General features: G+C 40.3%; 1 long non-coding RNA gene across 1 annotated transcript in view; it reads left to right on the top strand.

The window, feature by feature from the left end:
• Positions 1–2,362: 2,362 nt before the first annotated feature.
• LOC143411555 (uncharacterized) overlaps positions 2,363–20,061 on the top strand; it is a 28,648-nt gene continuing 10,949 nt past the window's right edge. Inside the window, exon 1 of the long non-coding RNA XR_013092869.1 lies at positions 2,363–2,413. This is a non-coding gene — a long non-coding RNA (uncharacterized LOC143411555). The remainder of the gene's footprint in view (positions 2,414–20,061) is intronic.

The following is a 20,061-nucleotide window of genomic DNA, read 5'->3' as shown; positions in this document are numbered from 1 at the left end:
GATTTTGATGTTATTTGGGGAATGCATTTTATTATTATTATTATGTATCTGCTATATTATAAGCATCAAATAATATTGTGTGTTTTCAAGCTTTATATAAATGTTATTATACTGTGCTTTTTTGGGTGGGGGTGGGGGTGATACGGGGGACTGAACTCAATCACTGAGCTACATCCCCAGCCCTATTTCTTATTTTATTTAGAGAGAGCGTTTCACAGAGTTGCTTAGCACCTCTCTCTTGCTGAGGCTGACTCTAAACTCACAATCCCCCTGCCTTCACCTCTAGGCATGCGCCACCGAGCCAGCTATACTATGCCTTCTCAAGATTGCCTTTTTGTTGTTGAACATTGTGTTTCTGAGACTTATCCATATTGTAAATGCAGATTTAACACATTAATTTTAATTTCTGGAACCATATAATAGGATCCATTAATTTCCATTTATGTTCAAGGTTATTATAGATAGGTAAGGACTGCTGCCATTTTTTAAAATTGTTTTTTAATTGTCTTGCAGATCCTTTATTACTTTCTTCCTGTGCATTTTGTGTGTGTGTGTGTGTGTGTGTGTGTGTCTACATGTCATAAGTTTTTGCCTTGCGCTTACCATGAGGTTATTATATTTAATAACTTTGACTTTCAGCCTTCATACTGAAGTTAAAAGTGATTTACACACCACCACTACAGTATTAGAGTAATCCAATTTGAGTGTGTACTTACTTTCATCAGCGAGTTTCAGATGTTTTCATGTTACTTGTTAGCATTCTTGCCTGTAGCTTCAAAAACTCACCCCATTTCCTATTGATGGATATTTGACTTGCTCCATGCTAGCTATTGACCAGAGGTTGAATTCAGTTCTTTGCTAAAGGAGCCTCTGCAGAGGGCATTTTATAAGATGCTAACTTGCTTTACCAAAGCCACAAGGAATAACACTCACTAACAAGACAGAATTCAGGATCTTAAATAATCTGTTCATGCAGTTGTCAGTGTTTGCAAATTCTATTGGTTAGAGAGTAGACACAGGTCCCAGTCATACACAAAAAGCAGGGATTATGCAGAAATATGAATAACAGGAGTTGGGGTTTATTGCATACCATCTTACATTCTAACCACGCCCCCCCCCAGGAATAACAATGAAAGATAGTGGATATCCCATGGTTATAGATCTGAAGGCTTTAGCAAGTCTGAAGATTTACTTCTCGTTCATTTAAAAATCTGAATAGGCAGTGTAAGTTGGTATGACAGCTCCATAATCATCAGGGGCCCATGTTCCTTCTATCTCATCGACCTGCCATCCCAACACGTGGCTTCTCATTGTGCAAGATAGCTGCCATAGGGCTTGCTGCATTCCAACTCCTCAGGTCCAACCCACATACTGTGGGCCGAATAATTGTACTAAAGCACAAATACGATTATCTCTCTTCTCTGGTCAAAACCTATCAGTGGCAGTTCTAGGCTACAAAAGAGTATCCCAAACCATTTGTACCATTAACCCCTATGCTCAAATGTACATACAGACATATGTACATTTATTAATTTTTTATTTATACACACCCACACTCAACCATATGTCTATAAAGGAAACATAAGCCCTACAAACTAGCATTTATCCTTGTTGCAGATCTTGTGCTCTGATAGTGTCTATTGCATTTCATTCACATTTAATTCATGAACTAGTTGGATGTGAGAAGGCACAACTTACAAGTGGCTTGGCCCTGCCCACTCTTCCTTGCTGTCTGCAGTCTGCCCTCCTCACAGTCCCTGGCGTTGGTGCCCACACACCTCCTCTCCTGACCACCGCAGTTCCCCCACTCTGCCTTTCACCTTCCCAGCTCCTCTGTGCCCTGCAAGAATCAGCCCAGGTATGGCATTCCCTCACCCCAGTCCTCTTTCTGTGTGCCCCATAGAACCCACGCCCCCCACCATCACAGCGGTTGTGCTGATTCTAACCATCTGTTCACTTCTCTGTTTTCCCACTAAGCAATATATTCCTGAGAATGGGGTCTAGGGCTTTGGTTTTGTATCTCCAGCCCTCTCACGTTGCCTGACATAAATGTTTGTTACATGAATAAGGAAATGAGTGAATGTTACAAAGATGTTCCTGACAGCAGTTAGTGAAAATCTGTTGTATGTAGAGCATTGTGTTGGAGAGAATTATGAAAAAAAATATAGTGGAATTTCCTGGAGCTAAACAAAAAATAGGTATAAAATGACCTATATTTATAAATAAGAACCGTCTTTATACATACAACTAAGTACTATCAAAGGTCTCAGCTCTTTCATCCCTCTTCTTAACAGTTTCACAACTTTCATCTCTTAGGTGAGAAACCTCAGACATCCCTCAGACACTGCTCTCCCAACCCTGGTCTGCTCTCCAACAGCGAAGCCCGGTGTGCAGCAAAAAAAGAGCTGTTCAAGTGAGTTTTGATCAAGTACCCCACATGACTAATCCAGGCCCTCCAAAATAGCACCAGGGAGCCAAAGTGAGGTAATGCGGCAGGTTATGGGAGGGTAGTTAAGGACATGTCCTGCAGCTGCTCCAGATGCCAGGGTGAGCCAGAACGTTCAGGAATGCAGCAGAGGAGAGCAGAGTGAATCCCCAAACAGACTCAGTGTCTCACCTTCAGATACTCCTTTGACCCCAGGAAGCCCAGTGTGCTGAGGGCAATTCTGCAACCCAATCTGATACATTAACAAATGGACCAAATTAAAAACAGAAGCAGATCATATTAAAAAGAATGAGATATTGTAAGGTAACAACTCAAGCTTTGGGCTTCACTGAAAATCCCAAGAGCACAATAGCAGCATCATAAATATCCTGACCCCACAAACTACTGCGTTCTCCCTCTAGTTAATAACACTAGCAACTGTTTATATTTGTTCTGAATTTTATACTCTGTGAGGTGTTTCATCTCATTTTATCCTCACAGCAGTCCTGTGAGATAGGTACAAGTATTAGCTTCCTTTTGTAGGCAAGGAAACAGATTTAGAGAGGTTAAACCATGGCCCATGGGTTACACAGCTTGTAAATGAATAGAACTGTCTGGGTTTCTAATTTATCATAGTACCAATTTGTTACAATGGGATAACAGTCAGAAACCTGTGCAGCTGTGTGATCTTGGACTAACCATTCAACCTTCCAGGCTTCCTTTCCTCATTTATAAAAACTATACGCAATGATGCCACCCCTATCTGCCTCCCAGGTGCTTAAGAGCACAATACAGCGGGTATTGTGGAACTGCTCTGTAACCCACATGGTAATCCACAGATGTCAGATACTAGCAATCTTTCTAACAATAACCAGAGTCATAATTATTATAATCTTTTTACTTTGGCAGTAACTTTCATCACAACCGTTCAGTAATTTCTCAGCTTATTGTCATCTATAAAGCACCCCTGTGGGTACCATATCTCAAGGTGAATCAGCTACAGATCAGTGAAGGAGGGGGCTCTTCTTCCTGGCATAACTTCAGAGCAGGGATTCTCAGTGTTGTGTCCACTGGAATTCATTGAGGAGCTTTAGACAGACAGGTTTCCAAGCCCCACACTGACCATTTACCACTTTAATCTTGGGGCAGGGAAGGAACTGAGCACCAATTTTTTTTTTTAAGTCTCCAAGTCTATTCTAATATGCAGATAAGATTGGAAACTACTGCTACTGAGACTATTTATCATCTTCATGGCTACTGAAAGGGATCTCAGTTTTAAATGGACACAGCTTCTGGTTCTGTAAATACCCATCCCTTTGTTACAAAGATGGAAGTATGTAAGTCAAGAAGATCTGAGGTTTCTTGGGAAAGAAATCCAGGATCTGAACACTGAACTCAAACCATAATCATCCTAAAGAACCACCAACACATATACAGCAAGCCTATTGTGTTAGTCAGCTTTCCATGGCTGTGACAAAATATCTGATATAATCAAATTAAAAGGAGGAAAGGTTGTTTTGGGCTATGGTTTCAGGATTTCAGTTCATGGTTGCTGTGCCCTATTGCCTTGGGCCTGTGGCAGCACAATACATTATGATGGGAGCACATGTCAGAGGAGGCCTGTTCACCTCACCAGGGAAGCAAAGAGAGAAAGAGGGAAGGGCTGGGATCCCCATATCCCCTTTAAGGGCGCACCCCTATGACCTGACATACTTCCACTAGAGCCTGCCTCCCAAAGTTCTACCACTTCCTAATAGTGCCACAGGCTGGTCACGAAGTTGTTAATACACAGGCCTTTAGGGGACATTTCAAGATCCATTTCTAAACTGCCACTGTTGGAGGGAAGCAAGGGTGGATAAGGCAGTAAACACATCAGAGCATCCTGGGCAGAGAATCTCTTCCCCATTGCTGTTCCTCCACCAAAATCCTCTTCTCGAAAGCATTCCACCATACCTTCCCTATGCCAGAGTGAATAGAAAATTGTATACTTAAAAAAAAAAAAAGATCTTGAAGGATAATACATAACCAACTAGTGGCCAATTCTACAATTTTCCCTACTGATAATAAGGAAATAATCACACAACATTTGATATTAATTCCTTCCTTTGAATTCCAATGTATTTGTAAATTGTACATGTATAATGTTTCATTTTCGGGTTAACACAAATAAGCATAAATTTACCTTATAAATAAAAGTGTGATTTTTTTTAATCCACACAAAAGTAGTTTCTAGTAAAAAGATTGGTTCAGCTACTTATCTTAAAGTCCCTAAAGAAGCCAATATCAGAAGGAAGAAACCAGTAAAATTCCAAGTGTTGCTATCATTAGAGTTTGATTTTGTGTCTCCACTGGAGAGGAAGTAGCATTTCACCATCTATTAACCTTTGAATTTGCTTCTCATCCCCCAAATGAAGAAACAAAATAATAAAAGGATTTGACTTTGGGGGAAGTTCCCTTTGGAATTGGGAACCACCCAAATGAGATAGTCCCTTCCACTGATAGTTTAGAAGTGCTCTTGGGATGAGTTTCACTGTCTCATTTGATCACTTCTTTCACAAGACTTCAAATAATTTGGATTGGGGTAAACTCCTATTATAAGACCTAGAGGTCCTAGAGGTTTAAATAATGAAGAGGGTTGTCTCTCATCTGAGATTTTATAGTGCAGAGCAATAGCTTGGAGACAAATACCTACACTTCTGGGATCCCACAAAAGTGGTAATTAGGCAACATTTCACTGTGATGCAAAAGTGATTAGGCAAAAGATGGGACTGGACTACTCTCAGAGGTGTAGGGACAAAATTGGCTTCCTCCAGAGCTGACAGAAGAATCTGGAAACCTAAAAATATTTAAAGAAACTAAGGCCCCGAAGAGAGAATTTCCAGCTATTGAAATGAAAGAGATGAAACATTTTATAGGTTTGAAAAGAGATTTCTTTTTTTTAGTTGTAGACGTACACACTACCTTTATCTCTTTATTTTTATGTGGTACCAGGGATTGAGCCCAGTGCCTCGTGCATACTAGGCAAGTGCTCTATCACTGAGCCACAACCCTGGCCCAGGGTTTTTCTTAATGAAAAACTCAACAAAGTTCACCAGAGTTTGGGTAGAACATTTTAAAAAATAACAATAACAAGATCAGACGTATCATTTACAGAGTAATCTAATTGAAGACGATCTTTTTCTTTATAATGTCTTAAGAAGAAGAATCTAAAAATAGACCCTACAGATAATGAACTCTTCTTTCTCCTGAGTTTGTTAGAACGCAACACCTTCATGACCCAGAGGACGCATTCCGTCTCACCACCTCTGAGACATAAATCCTGACAAGGTCTTCATAGTTTCTCCTCTGGCCTCTAATTACAATTCTGTAATTTACTCCTTAACAGGGCCTACATTTCATGTCCTTATATGAATGAGATGCAGTGTGTTCTGTGGTTAAGCGCTTGGACACCAGGCCCAGCTTCCTGACCTTGGCAATGACTTCACCTCTTTGTGCCTTGGTTTCCTTGGCTGTAGGATGGGAGAAACCAGAGTAGCAGCGTCTTTGGGTTGTCAGGAGAATTAGGCAGTTATTATCCAGAAAAGAAGTAGGGAAAGTACGCAAAGCACAGTAAGAAGTCTATAAATGTTTGCTATTATTGCCACCACATTTCGTGATTCTTTAGCACCTATAAAAATAGCTAGCATATTTTAAAGTTATAAAACAAGACACATGGTCTAATAAAAGATTATTTTCAGATTCATGGATTTATTTATGTGCAAAGTCTCAACAAGATATTTAGTTACACGTGTAAGGCATCATTTTTTAATTATATACCACCCTAAAATCTAAAAATTATTCCACAGCGTGGTCCCTGACCTCAAGCAGTTTGTATTCCACTTGAGAAACAGAGCATATGCCCATGAAATGTTAAACAAAAATCCAAAACACTTCATGATTACATATAAAGTGAGTAGTTCAGACCATAAGAGCTACAAAAATGCAGAGAAGGAACTCTGAGGGAATCCGGCTTCATTGTGTACCTAAAGGTGATGAAGAAGTACATTTGGACAATGAAATATAGGCAGGGAAAAGAAGGAGATTTTGCAGCAGGGAGGGAGATGTGAAGGGGACGGCGAAGAATGGAATCATTCATCTGGAGTGTGTAGTTTTCTGTTTAAAATTGGGTGAAATCCTTTGGTGAAGGAATTCCAGGCATAGGCCACACGGCTGAGAGCTTCCAATGCCAGACTGCAATAGTGTGACTTCGCCCTGGGAGTCCTCAGTTTTGCCTTCTGGAGTCTCAGCCATTACATCTGCCATTGCATGGGTTTATCCTAAAGTTCATCTCTCCACTGCACTAGTGCCTTGATTACCTTAGTTCTCTCAGCAGCTGATCATCTGCTCTTGCCCAATAATAAAGTATTGTTTAATGAATATATTGGAATGGGTGATACCTAAACAAAATTCTGCATCCTAGAAATGGGAGCTATAACCACTAATCAGCCACAGTGAAGAGGTGGCATTTGACCTTGGTATTGAAGGTCAAATTTTATTTACTTGTCAGGGCAACAAAAAGGGGTGGGGATTATAAACAACAACAACAACAAAAAAATATCAAGAACAAAGGCACGGGAGTGTGCAAATATATGGCCTTCTGAGAGCCACTACATCACAGGTTCAGGGGAAGACAGCCATGAAGGAGGAAGTTAGGGCCAGGATAGAGTGCTAAGGATCTGGGCCTACCTGGACATAAATGAAGAACCACGAAGGAATTTCTAGCGGAGGGGAGAGATGTGATCAGATCCGTGACTTGACTGGAGATTGATCAGGAGGAGATTGCTAGAGTCCAGACAGTTATAATCAGTAATAGCTTTGTAGAACCTAGCAGCCGTGAGATGAGGAAAACTAACCCAGTTTCAGAGTTTTGGAAATAGGATCTAGAGAATTTGGCAACCAGTTGAACATGGGAAGTGAGGACCCAGGGAAGTTGAAGCTTGGCAGGGCTTTCTGACCCAGTGACTGCAAATGCTCAGGCCACACCTACGAGTGTAGCTTGTCTTCACAAGCAGACTGCAAGCCCTGAGAAAGCAAAGCAGGTATTCTCTGCAGCTTCTGCGACTCCTAACACCAGCCATGCCTTCAGACATACTCAGTAAACGTTTGTTGAAAGAATTAATGTTTTTTACATAACCAAATATATAAAAGAGGAAAACATTACTGTACTTTATAATGTCTTTTTCAGAGGCTCTCAGGAGGCATTTTTTAGACTCTCGCCATGTTTTTCAACCCCAAATAGACTCAGGAGTATGTCAACCACGTTATTCAGCTTGTATACCCACCCAACTGGCCCGTCACTGCATAAACTGAAATCTCCTTTAAGCTTGTGTGTGCTGGGGAACAAAGGCCAAGTGGTTGGTGTTTTAACTTTTTTATTTTTTTTTCTTTTTTGGAGAGAAGCCTATGGTAGTTTCAGTTCTCTGAAAATGAATCCAAAACAATAAGACAAGCAGAATATTTTCCGCCATTGGAATGAAAGAAGCAAACCTACTACAGGTAAATTGAAATCTTCAAATAGGCCCATAACACATTGCTGAGAAGGTCTGGAGATAATGCCTTTAGTTAGCATGGGGCCACATTTCTTCATTCACCTGGCAGGACTAATGAGATTTTATGGCAGGCAAGCTGTTTATTCCCTGGGTGACATTGGCAAGAGCAACTCTATCTTTATCAATAAAGGGCTTTCTGCACTGCAGCTTTCCCCCCACAGACGGCTCCAGGCTAGATAACAATATTTACAACATGTAAGAGCCTCATTTCTTCACATACGCCCTCCACCCACTCCTTCTCCGAGTTGGATCTGTCATTCTATCCTAATGTTACATTACTCCATAACAAGTGGCTGGCGGAAAAAAAAAAAAAACAGATTAAAGAAGAAGTTTCAGACAGGACCTGGAAAGAGATGCAGGGCTATCTGCTCCATATCTTAAATATCATATGTGCCTAGTCGACCTTAACGATGGAGCTGCAGGCCGACCGTTGCCCATAATTGCTTTTCTTCCTGTGAGTAGTGGCTAGGAAGAGGAGAAGATGACTACCATTTCAGTCTGTGACAAGGGCTTGGTCTCTCTTGTAGCTATTACATTGCCTGTAACAGCTCACAGCATCTATTCTCCATGCCTCATAAGGACTCATATACAACTATGCAAATTCATATAATTGACAACTGCCACCATATACCCTTAGCATGATGTGTCCATTCTACCCTTGTAGTCAAGAAACTTCACAGTTCTCAAACCAAAGGGATTTTGGAGAAATGGCTTAGCAAAAGTCAAGGTTCTGTTTTGCTTCTCCTATTGGATATACTATAATATGTGGACAGAATGCAAGGGACAGCTATGTGAGGACTCTTAAAAGAGCAGGTAGATTGGGGAAGAAAACAAGAATTCAAAGGACCACCAAACTAACTGCATTTACCTCTGGTAGGACTCAAGGTAGCATGAAGTGGGCATCAGAGAGCTATTCTGTTAAAGTCTCATAGTCAGGTTCAAGATGAGAGAAAGGAGTCTTCCTACAGATACAGCCACAGCATGGAAGGCCCCCAACGTGGAAAATGCTGAGGAAGGGAAAACTTCCTCTCCAACCAGAGGACAGTGGTCTCACGAGCATCTTTTACTTCATGTGCCCCCACCACTTGATCCTAAACAGGGGCACAGACACAATAAGTGCACAGAAGAGCAGGGTCCATAAAGCTGCAGCTTTTTGCATGATTAACCAACTAGGTGAATCTTAGGAAAGTGGAAAGTTCTGGAGAGATTATGGTGGGGAAGCAGCATGGGAAACACAAAACGCAAAAAAGTTATTTGTAGGCTTTGGGGCTTATCCCCAAGCTATGAATGCTTAGATTTGATCAAAAACTGCATAACAAAGAATGTAAGAACTGAATTAACAGTTATATCACTGTATGGTTTGGACTGTAAATATCCCCCAAAGGCCTGTGTACTGAAGTCTTGGTCCCCAGTCTGAGGCAATGTTGGGAGGTGGTGGAATCTTCAAGAGGTGAGGCCCTGTGGCAGAAGTTAGATCGCTGAGATACTGAGAGGGTGTCCTTAAAAGGGATATCAGGAGACCAGCCCCTCCCATGATTATGTTCCTATTCCCCATTGGCCCAGAGCAATGGGACCAAGAGAACAGGGACTGAGCCATATCTTTCCTCCTTTTAAAAGTTAATTATCTCAACAACAAGCTGATTAACACATCTAGGTCTCAGCCTGACCAGAAGAGAATCGTGGTCCAAGAGAAATCTAAACAGCACTGCCAAGACTTCGAAAACAGAACTGACATTTCAACCACAATCTCAGAAAGCTAATGAGAACTTGTAATCCAAATCAACTAAGTCAATTGCCTGCTAAGCAGTAGGCAAACAAACAAAGATTATCTACAGGTTTTAAATAAGATCCATTATCTCATAATACAATATTCAAAATGTCCCTAATATGATTCAAAGTTACTTGGCATATGCACCAGGAAAATCTTAACCCACAGAGAAGAATACAGTCACAGATGTCAATGCCAAGATGACATAGATGTGAAAGTTATTTGTCAAGGAATTTAAAGCAACTAGTAGAAAAATGCTTTAAGAAGTAAGAGTAAACACTCTAAAAAGCATAAGCTAAATAAATGAATAAATAAAACATAAAACAATCAAATTCATATTTTAGAATTCACTAAATAGGTTCAACAAAAGAGAGATGACAGAGGTAAGAGTCAAGCAACTAGAAAACAGCAACAGAAATTATCCAATATTTTAATAAAAATTAAAAAACAATTAACAGCACTTCAAGATCCTACAAAACAATTCCCCAAAAGTCTAATATTTGTATCATCAGAGTCCTAGAAGGACAGGAAAAAGGAGTGTGGTGGAGAAAAATACTTGAAAAATAAAGACTGACAACTCCCCAATTTTAGCCAAAACTACAAACCTGTACATTGAAGAAGTTCAGTGAACCCCAAACAGGACAAACCCAAAAAAATACACGCCCAAACACATCCTAATCAAATTACTAAAAAATTAAACACAAAAATCATGAAAGCAATTGGTGAAAGAAACACACCCCAAAGGCAGATGAACAATGAGGTTAAAGTGCTGCAAGAAAACAAAATGTCATCCCAGAATTCTATATTCCAAGAAAATATCCTTCAGGAATAAAGGTGAAATAAATTCAGATGAATGAAAAATAAGAATTGGTTGACTGCAGACAGGCACTAGAAGAACTGCAAAAGAAACATCTATAGATGTGAAAGAAACCAGCTAGCTGTTAAAGGCTACATACAATAATGATTCCATTTCTATGGCACTCTCAAAAAGCTAACACTATGGCAGCAGAGAACAGATCAGTGGTTGCCAGGGGTCAGGGGTGGGATGTATACGAATTAAGTGGGATAGCATGGGGGATTTGGGAATGATGGAGTCGCTACGTATCCTGATTCTCCACACATATTAAAATGCATAGGACTTGGGGCTGGGAATACACCTCAGTTGGTAGAGTGCTTGCCTTGCATGCACAAGGTCCTGGGTTCAATCCCCAGTACCACCTAAATAAATAAACAAACCTTTTTAAAAAATGCATAGGACTCTACATTACACACACACAAAGTCAGTCTTACTGCATGCTAATCTATTAAGCCAATAAACAATGATATTTTTTTTCCTTAAGAAATTTCTAGTCTTTGAACAATGTCTGGAACTTCACCACCTCCCTTTGATACCTGCTTGTGAAGGTAATCAGTAAGGTCAATACCAGGCTGTTTCTGGTACAACTCATAGCCATATTTGCCCTCCCCACCTGCCCGATTGCCAGTTCAAGCAAAAATGTCATGTTTTGACTTAAAGTACGAATAAGAAATCAGATGCATTTTCTGAATTAGTGCTTTCTCTACAAAATAACTCCAAGGTCACCTCCCTTCACTCCTCACCCCAAACAAGAAAAAACCTCTAGACTCATGAGGATCAAGATTTAGAGCACTAATGCAATGCCAATCAAAATCCCAATGGCATTTCTTATAGAGAAAGCAATCATGGAATTCATATGGAAAAATAAAAGACCCAGAATAGCAAAAACAATGCTAAGCAGGAAGTGTGAATCAGGCGGTATAGTGATACCAGACTTCAAACTATACTACAGAGCAATAGAACAAAAACAGCATGGTACTGGTACCAAAACAGGCGGGTGGACCAATGGTACAGAATAGAGGACACAGAAACCAATCCACAAAACTACAACTATCTTATATTTGATAAAGGGGCTAAAAGCATGCAATGGAGGAAGGATAGCATCTTCAACAAATGGTGCTGGGAAAATTGGAAATCCATATGCAACAAAATGAAACTGAATCCCTTTCTCTCTCCATGCACAAAAGTTAACTCAGAATGGATGAAGGAGCTTGATATCAAATCAGAGACACGGCTTCTGATAGAAGAAAAAGTTGGCTACGATCTACATACTGTGGGGTCGGGCTCCAAATTCCTCAATAGGACACCCATAGCACAAGAGTTAATAACTAGAATCAACAAATGGGACTTACTCAAACTAAAAAGTTTTTTCTCAGCAAAAGAAACAATAAGAGAGATAAATAGGGAGCCTACGTCCTGGGAACAAATATTTACTCCTCACACTTCAGATAGAGCCCTGATATCCAGCGTATACAAAGAACTCAAAAAATTAGACAACAAGATAACAAATAACCCAATCAACAAATGGGCCAAGGACCTGAACAGACACTTCTCAGAGGAGGACATACAATCAATCAACAAGTACATGAAAAAATGCTCACCATCTCTAGCAGTCAGAGAAATGCAAATCAAAACCACCCTAAGATACCATCTCACTCCAGTAAGATTGGCAGCCATTATGAAGTCAAACAACAAGTGCTGGCGAGGATGTGGGGAAAAGGGTACACTTGTTCATTGTTGGTGGGACTGCAAATTGGTGCAGCCAATCTGGAAAGCAGTATGGAGATTTCTTGGAAAGCTGGGAATGGAACCACCATTTGACCCAGCTATTCTCCTTCTCGGTCTATTCCCTAAAGACCTAAAAAGAGCATGCTACAGAGACACTGCTACATCGATGTTCATAGCAGCACAATTCACAATAGCAAGACTGTGGAACCAACCTAGATGCCCTTCAATAGACGAATGGATAAAAAAAAAATGTGGCATTTATACACAATGGAGTATTACTCTGCATTAAAAAATGACAAAATCATTGAATTTGGAGGGAAATGGATGGCATTAGAGCAGATTATGCTAAGTGAGGCCAGCCAATCCCTAAAAAACAAATGCCAAATGTCTTCTTTGATATAAGGAGAGTAACTAAGAACAGAGTAGGGACGAAGAGCATGAGAAGAAGATTAACATTAAACAGGCATGAGAGGTGGGAGGGAATGGGAGGGAGAAGGGAAATTGCATGGAAATGGAAGGAGACCCTCAGGGTTATACAAAATTACATACAAGAGGAAGCGAGGGGAAAAGGAAAAATAATACAAGGGGGAGATATGAACTACAGTAGAGGGGGTAGAGAGAGAAGAGGGGAGGGGAGGGGAGGGGGGATAGTAGAGGATAGGAAAGGCAGCAGAATACAAGACACTAGTATGGCAATATATAAATCAATGGAAGTGTAACTGATGTGATTCTGCAATCTGTATACGGGGTAAAAATGGGAGTTCATAACCCACTTGAATCAAAGTGTGAAATATGATATATCAAGAACTATGTAATGTTTTGAACAACCAACAATAAAAAAAAAGAAAAATTAAAAAAAAAAAAGATTTAGCGCACCATATGTCACCTCCTCGCTGGAGCACCAGCTTCTGAGTTCCCTCCCTAGCTTGCTGTGTTTATTGTTTTTCATTGCTGTGACCAAATACCTGACAAGAACCATCTAAAGGAGAGAAAGTTTGTGTTGGGCACACGGTTTCAGAGGTTCAGTTCATGGTTAGTTGACTCTGTTGTTATAGGCCTAAAGTGAGGCCAGACATCTCGATGGAAGGACAGGGTAGAGGAAAGATGCTCAGCTCACGGCAGCCAGGAAGCCGAGAGAGGGTGTGAAGAGCCAGGGACAAAATATAATCCCTACAGGTATGCCCACAATGACCTAATTCCTCCAGTCACAACCTCCTGCCCTCAGCTGCCACCCAGTAATATGTTCAAATTACTAATACATCAAATGGATTATCCCCTGATAAAGTTATAGCTCTCATAAACTAATCATTTCACCTCTGACCATTCCTGCATTTTCAAACACAAGAGCTTTTGGGAGGACACCTCTTATCCGAACCACAGTATCTGCCATACCCACAAATGCGCAGCCAACCCCAGCCAACCCTGGAGCCCTTACCCACTGCACCACCCTACCACTTTGCTGCATATAGAATATTTATGTTGCAACAGACACCCTTTTGGTTAAAGTAATTCCTATAGTTTGGAGTTGAAATATCCTCCAAAGACCTTGAAAAATAAAGTCTGAAAACTGTGTTAAAGGCTTGGTCCCCAGCCTATGGCACCATCAGGAGGCAGTGGAACCTCTAGGAGGTGGGGCCTATTTGGAGGAAGTAAGGTATGGGGGCATGCATTTGGAGAGAATTTTGAAATTCCAGCTCCTTCATCTCTGTCTCTACTTCAAGGATGCCATGAGGTGAGCAGCTTCCTCCATCACATGCTCCCACCATGAGTTCTGCCTCACTACAGGTCCAAAAGAAATGGAGCGAACCAATCATGGACTGAAACCATGAGCCAAAGTAGACCTTTCCTCTTTTAAGTTTTTTTACCTCAGTTTTTTTGTCACAATGACAGGAAGCTGACTAACACAGTAACAAATCTTTTGTGTCGAATGGTGGCTATTATTATTTTTGCCTTTGGCAAACCCATAGGAGCAAAAGGGAATCGTGTTTACAAGAGAAAAAATAGCAAGACCTTTAGCACTGCTCTAATACTGCAGTTCTGCTTTGTTTAAAAGCTGTGTCACCATGACTTTCTCTCCCTTAAGGCAAGAATTGTGTCTTAACTCAGTTTGTGTCTCCAGATAATTCCAGAGTGACAATGACAGACAGGTAAAGGGTTTCACATAAGTGTCAGTTGTAAAGGAGTGAAGGAAAGCATTCATGGCTGAATAAATGAACTGTGTGACTGATAAAGGCAAAGTTCAGCAAATGCAGTAGGCTCCCCTCACCAAATTGTGTCTCTTGACAATGAAGGTGACCTGTGACCTCTAGAGACGAGGATTTCAATCAAGGAGACCCATCTGGTAATGGGAAGGCAGGAGAATTTACCACAGTGGGTGACTGACTCATCCCTCTGTCCCATGGATTGGCATGAGCAGCCCATCTCTGTGATGAGCAGAAGGAAGGAATCAGCAGCAGAAAAATGATAATCACAGAGAATGCACTGAGGTTAACATGTGAGCCACGCATCACTCCCTGAAAGGGTTTCTATTCCATGAGATGTTCCTTCAAGTGGTGCTATGTCCTGGAAAATATTCAAGAAACACTTCATGTTCTGTCTCCTTCTTAAAGATGCACAATACATTTCTATTTATTAAATCTTCTCTACAAAGTTTCACAGTGAAGAAATATGCTTTTAAAATGGGTATAACCGAGGGACAATTAACATATGCACAGATCTCAAGTATTCAGTTCAATGAATTTTGAGAGTTTCATGTTCAATTTACCACCAGCCAAAACAAGGTAGTGGACATGTCCATCAACACAGAAGGTTCTAAGCCCTGTTCCAGTCAATCCCTATCCACACTCACAGAAAAGTACTGAGTTCACTTGAGCCTGGTTTTGCTAGTTCTCAGACTAGTAAGTTCCACATGTTTTTGTGTGTCTGACTTCTTTTGCTCACAGGTTTTTCAGTTTCACCAATGCTGCTGTTTATATCCAGAGTTCAGTTTTTTTTTTTTAATTGCTGAGCTGTATTCCACTGTGTCTGTATAAACAAATTCGTATGACACACACACAGCCTTGCATTGCTTAATGACAAGGATATACTCTGATAAACATGCCATTAGATGATTTTGTCATCCTGTGAACATCACAGAGGGTTGTCACACATACTGAGCCAGCTACAGTATCACTAGGTAACCTAACCTTATGGGGCCACCTTCATATATGTGGTCCATCCTTGGCTGAAACATTATTATGTGGTGAATGACCATAAAACCATGCTTTAGATTATCCATTCTTGGGTTGATAGACATTTGACTTGTTTCTAGGTTTTGACTATTATGGATAAGTCTTATGTAAACATTCTCATGTGAGTGTTTTTGTGCATATGTTTTCATTTTTACTGGGTAAAAAATTAAGAAGACTTTGTTTAACTCTTTAAACTTCATATTTCCTAGGCTGGGGATGTAGCTCAAATACTTTCCTAGGAGTAATTACAGCAGAGTACTTACCTAGGATGACAGAATAGCAGAGTACTTACCTAGGATGGCAGAGTACTTGCCTAGGATTCTCAAGACCCTAGTTCAATCCCCAGCACTGTCAAAACTAAATAAGTAAATAAACAAACTTCATGTTGCCATATTTATCTGATCATTCACACACATCTGAAAAATAAGTTGCCCTGAGTATCCTCAAGTCCCTTCTGTGTTTTACCCAATGAAATATGTCAAGGTATTCCGAAGTAGAATTATTCAAGTTCTTTTACAAATCTTATAGGTAAAGGCAAATTAAGTGAATCCCAAATGAACAAAAAAGCTTTAAAAGGTAAAGAGTAGGAAGACAAAGACCCTGATAGGCCATAGTCCAGAGGAGATGCATGTGGCAGAGACATGCATCTCAACAGAGGAAACCTGTTACCAAAGAGGGAAATGAATAAAGCAGAGAGAAGGCTCCTGTAGAGTTGAGGAAGTTTCCTTGGTTTAGGGACATCAATAACGATAAGATCATCAGAAAACACTTAAAATTAACTTAAAAAGTACCATTTTTTTAAAGGGGGGAATTGGATAAAAGGTTTGGAGTAAAGGTAAAAATAAGGTATGGTAAAATTTTACTTTACATTCTAGTTTCACTTATTAAGAAGTTAATCTCCGGCTGGGATTGTGGCTCAGCAGTAGAGAGCTCTCCTAGCACGGGCAGGACCTGGGTTTGATCCTTAGCACCACATAAAAATAAAGGCATTGTGTTGTGTCCATCTACACCTAAAAAATAATTTTTTTTTTTTAAAAAAAGAAGTTAATCTCAAGCTAAGCATGCTGGAGCACACCTATAATCCCAGCAACTCAGGAGGCCAGGGCAGAAGGATTGCAAGTTCAAGGCCAGCCTGGGCAATTTAGCAAGACCTTCCTCTAATAAAAAAATGAAAAAGTCTGGAGATGAAGCTCCGTGGCAGAACACCCCCAAGTTGAATCCCCAATACCAGGGAGGATCAAAACAGGACCAGAGAGAGAGAGAGAGAGAGAGAGAGAGAGAGAGAGAGAGTTTGAGTTCCTATCACTGGTAGTTACAATTCTGTGTGGATCTCTTGCATATCTACGCATCTTGAGAAGACACACTGGCTGCCCTCTGTTCTAGACTATCTTTTGAAGAAAGATTCTATAGTGAACACCTTGGAAAAATAACCACATCTACCTCTAGAGCAAAAAATGGATTTGCCTAGGTCCTTGGAAGACAGAGATAACCATCTACTTCTGCTTACTGCCCTTTATGAAAGATTCAGGTCCCCTAAACTCAAAATTCCTCACCTGAAATGCAACCCACTTCATGTTCAGGAAGAATTTGGCCCTCTTCAACCTTTTTTTTTTTAAATACCTTTATACCTGGGAAACCAGTATAAATTCTAAAAACATTCTGGGGATCTGTCTACTGCTCGGACTGTAAATTATAGACTATCTTCTCTGACAAAGAAGTCTTGTGTGTTTTCCCAGCACCCACCAAACGATAGCAAGATAATTCATTTGACTGAGATAAAATCTTAGTCACTTCAAATTTCTTGCCAATTATAAGAGATTTCTTGAATAATAGCAAACTTTTTTTCTCTACACATTTCCAAAGTCTTTTTGGTCAACCAGGATGATTTAATCTAAAATCAAGAGTTGGTTTTTTGTTTGTTTGTTTGTTTGTTTGTTTTTTAATAAAATAGGAGTTCAAAAAATCAAAAATTTCTGAATACATTGTTAAATTTCTAAACCTCGGGGCTCTGGGCAAGCACTTTGCTGCACTTTTTGGAAAGTTGTTGTGCTTGTACTAGTTGGGAAAAAACCTTCTTTTGTTCCAGGAACTAATTTTATAAAATTTATCTCTTGGATCCTGGAGCACAAAAAGAATCAGACCCAGCCTTCATGTTGAAATCAGTGTTGTCCCAGGGTGAGGCTCTTCTGCTTTATAGTTTTAGAGTTTAGCAGGCTCTCTGCCCTAACTTCCCCTCAAGGAAACCCCGAGAGGGCACATCTCACATGGTTTCTGAAAGTCAAAGGACAAATGTCCATCCACATCCCAAACAGCTGGGAAACCCTTAAACAAATCTCCAGCAAGAAAGGAGAGGGTTACTGGCAGGATGCCTGTACCTCCGACTTGCCAGGAACAGTCCAGGTTCTTGCTGTTCCCATTTGGACAATAAATCTACATCCATTAGCACAGTTATCCAAGTCAAAGGGTTCAGGAAGACTAGTCCCCACCCCCACAGCACTTGGATCATCCCCTTTGTAAATTTTTTTTCACTTCTTCATTGAAACTATCTTTTGCAAATGACCTAGGTCACATGGATGCTCCCCAACCATTGCCATCTTCACATCACTACTGTCCCCCTCTGAAATCATGACCGTCCCTAACCCCATTCCCTGAGTGCCAGCATCTGACTAGTCCCCAGGAGGCACCTCCCTCTCTACTTTGAAATTGGGTGTTCCTCTTCTTAGTTAACACTTAGGCTTCTCTCCAACCATTGAACCAGATGGTTTATCGAGATTCCTTCCAGATCTAGTATCTGTCATCTGACGTTCCCCAACTCATTCACTGTCCTTAAAATACATACATAACCAGAGGAGGGGAGGGGAGGATGGGCATTAATGCTATATATCTTCCCTCCTCTTCAAATACCAGTTCCTAAATACCTACTTTAAAGTCAATTCACCACTGGATAATTTCTAATATATACTTTACTCTGTGTATGCTACATAGGCAGTATGCTTAATGAGATCCCTAAAGACCCACTTATTTCAAATCTGACGAGCATTTCCCCTCTCTCCTCATTGCCCTTTATCCTAAGGGTGTATGTGTGTGTGCATGTGCATGCATACATTATGTACCGAATTGGGTCCCCCCAGAATTCACAGGTTGAAGCTTTAATGGTTGGTGTTCCTGTATTTGGAGATAGGGCTTTTAAGGAGGGAATTAAGGTTAAATGAAATCATAAGATTGGGGTCCTAATCCTGTAGGACTGGTGTCCTTATAAGAAGAAGATGTGACACCAGGGTGCTCTCAGTTTTTCTCATTACATGTGTGTACACACAGAGAGAAAAAGCCACATAAAGGCACAGCAAGAAGGCACAGTCTGCAAGCCAGGAAGAGAGGTGTCACCAGAAACAAAATTTGTCAGCACCTTGATTTTGAACTTTCAGCCTTGAGAAAATGAATTTCTGTTGTTTTTAAGCCCCCCAGTTCTTAACAGTTTGTTATGGCAACCAAGGTCTTAACCTTGTTATGCCCAGCAAACACAAAATGTAGTATTCTTAGCATACTCCATAGAATATGCATTCTGTTCTACAAAGTATAGTCTGCCTAGTTTGCAATGCACACATGAAGCATTGGGTCACTACAGAATAGTAGGGCTAGAAGTAAAGGTCACAGCTAAAAGCAGAATACTAGCTCTTTTCCATAAGCAAAATGGAACAGAAAGCAAATGCAAACACTATCTTCTTTATATCTCAGATAAGCTCTTCTTTTAGCTAACTTGGTTATATCTTATTTATTCACCTTTAGTGGCCATTGGTAAATGCAACTATTTTAACTTTGCAGGCAAATTTCACAAAAAGGTCAAACTTAGTCAATATTTTTATATGGATCTTCCTCTGATGGAGGAGGAAAGTGTGACTGGAACCATCAAATGCAAAAATGGGGACAATTCATCAATGACTCTTGTTTCATTTTTTTGGACATTAATTGGAGATATTTGCTTAAGAAACAACCATTTGGCCAAGTGTGGTGGCGCATGCCTGTAATCCCAACAGCTTGGGAAGCTAAGACAGGAGGACCACAAGTTCAAAGCCAGCCTCAGCAAATTAACGGACCTGTCTCTAAATAAAAATACAAAAAAAAAAAAAAAGGGGGGGGGGTTGGGGGTGTGTGTGGCTCAGTGGTGAGCACCCCTGGGTTCAATCCCCAGTACTAAAAACAAAAAGAAAAGAACCATTTTGAGATTAGGAGAATTTGAACCTAGGTGGATATCAAAGAGTATTAAAGAATTATTGTTAATTTTGTCAGGTCTGATAATGATTTTATGGTTTTGAAAGAAAATAGGGCAACATAGAACTATTGACTGGAGAAAAAGAAAGAGGAAAAGAAGGAAGAGGCAAGAAAATTTTGACACTTCAAATGGGGGAAGGGTACAAGAGGCTCATTTGTATAATGTGTCTACTTTGGTGTAAATGTGAAAAATCTTC

This window comes from Callospermophilus lateralis, chromosome 12 (genome assembly GCF_048772815.1).
Source record: "Callospermophilus lateralis isolate mCalLat2 chromosome 12, mCalLat2.hap1, whole genome shotgun sequence".
NCBI classification, from domain to species: domain Eukaryota; kingdom Metazoa; phylum Chordata; class Mammalia; order Rodentia; family Sciuridae; genus Callospermophilus; species Callospermophilus lateralis.
This window is presented reverse-complemented; position numbering and strand designations above follow the sequence as displayed.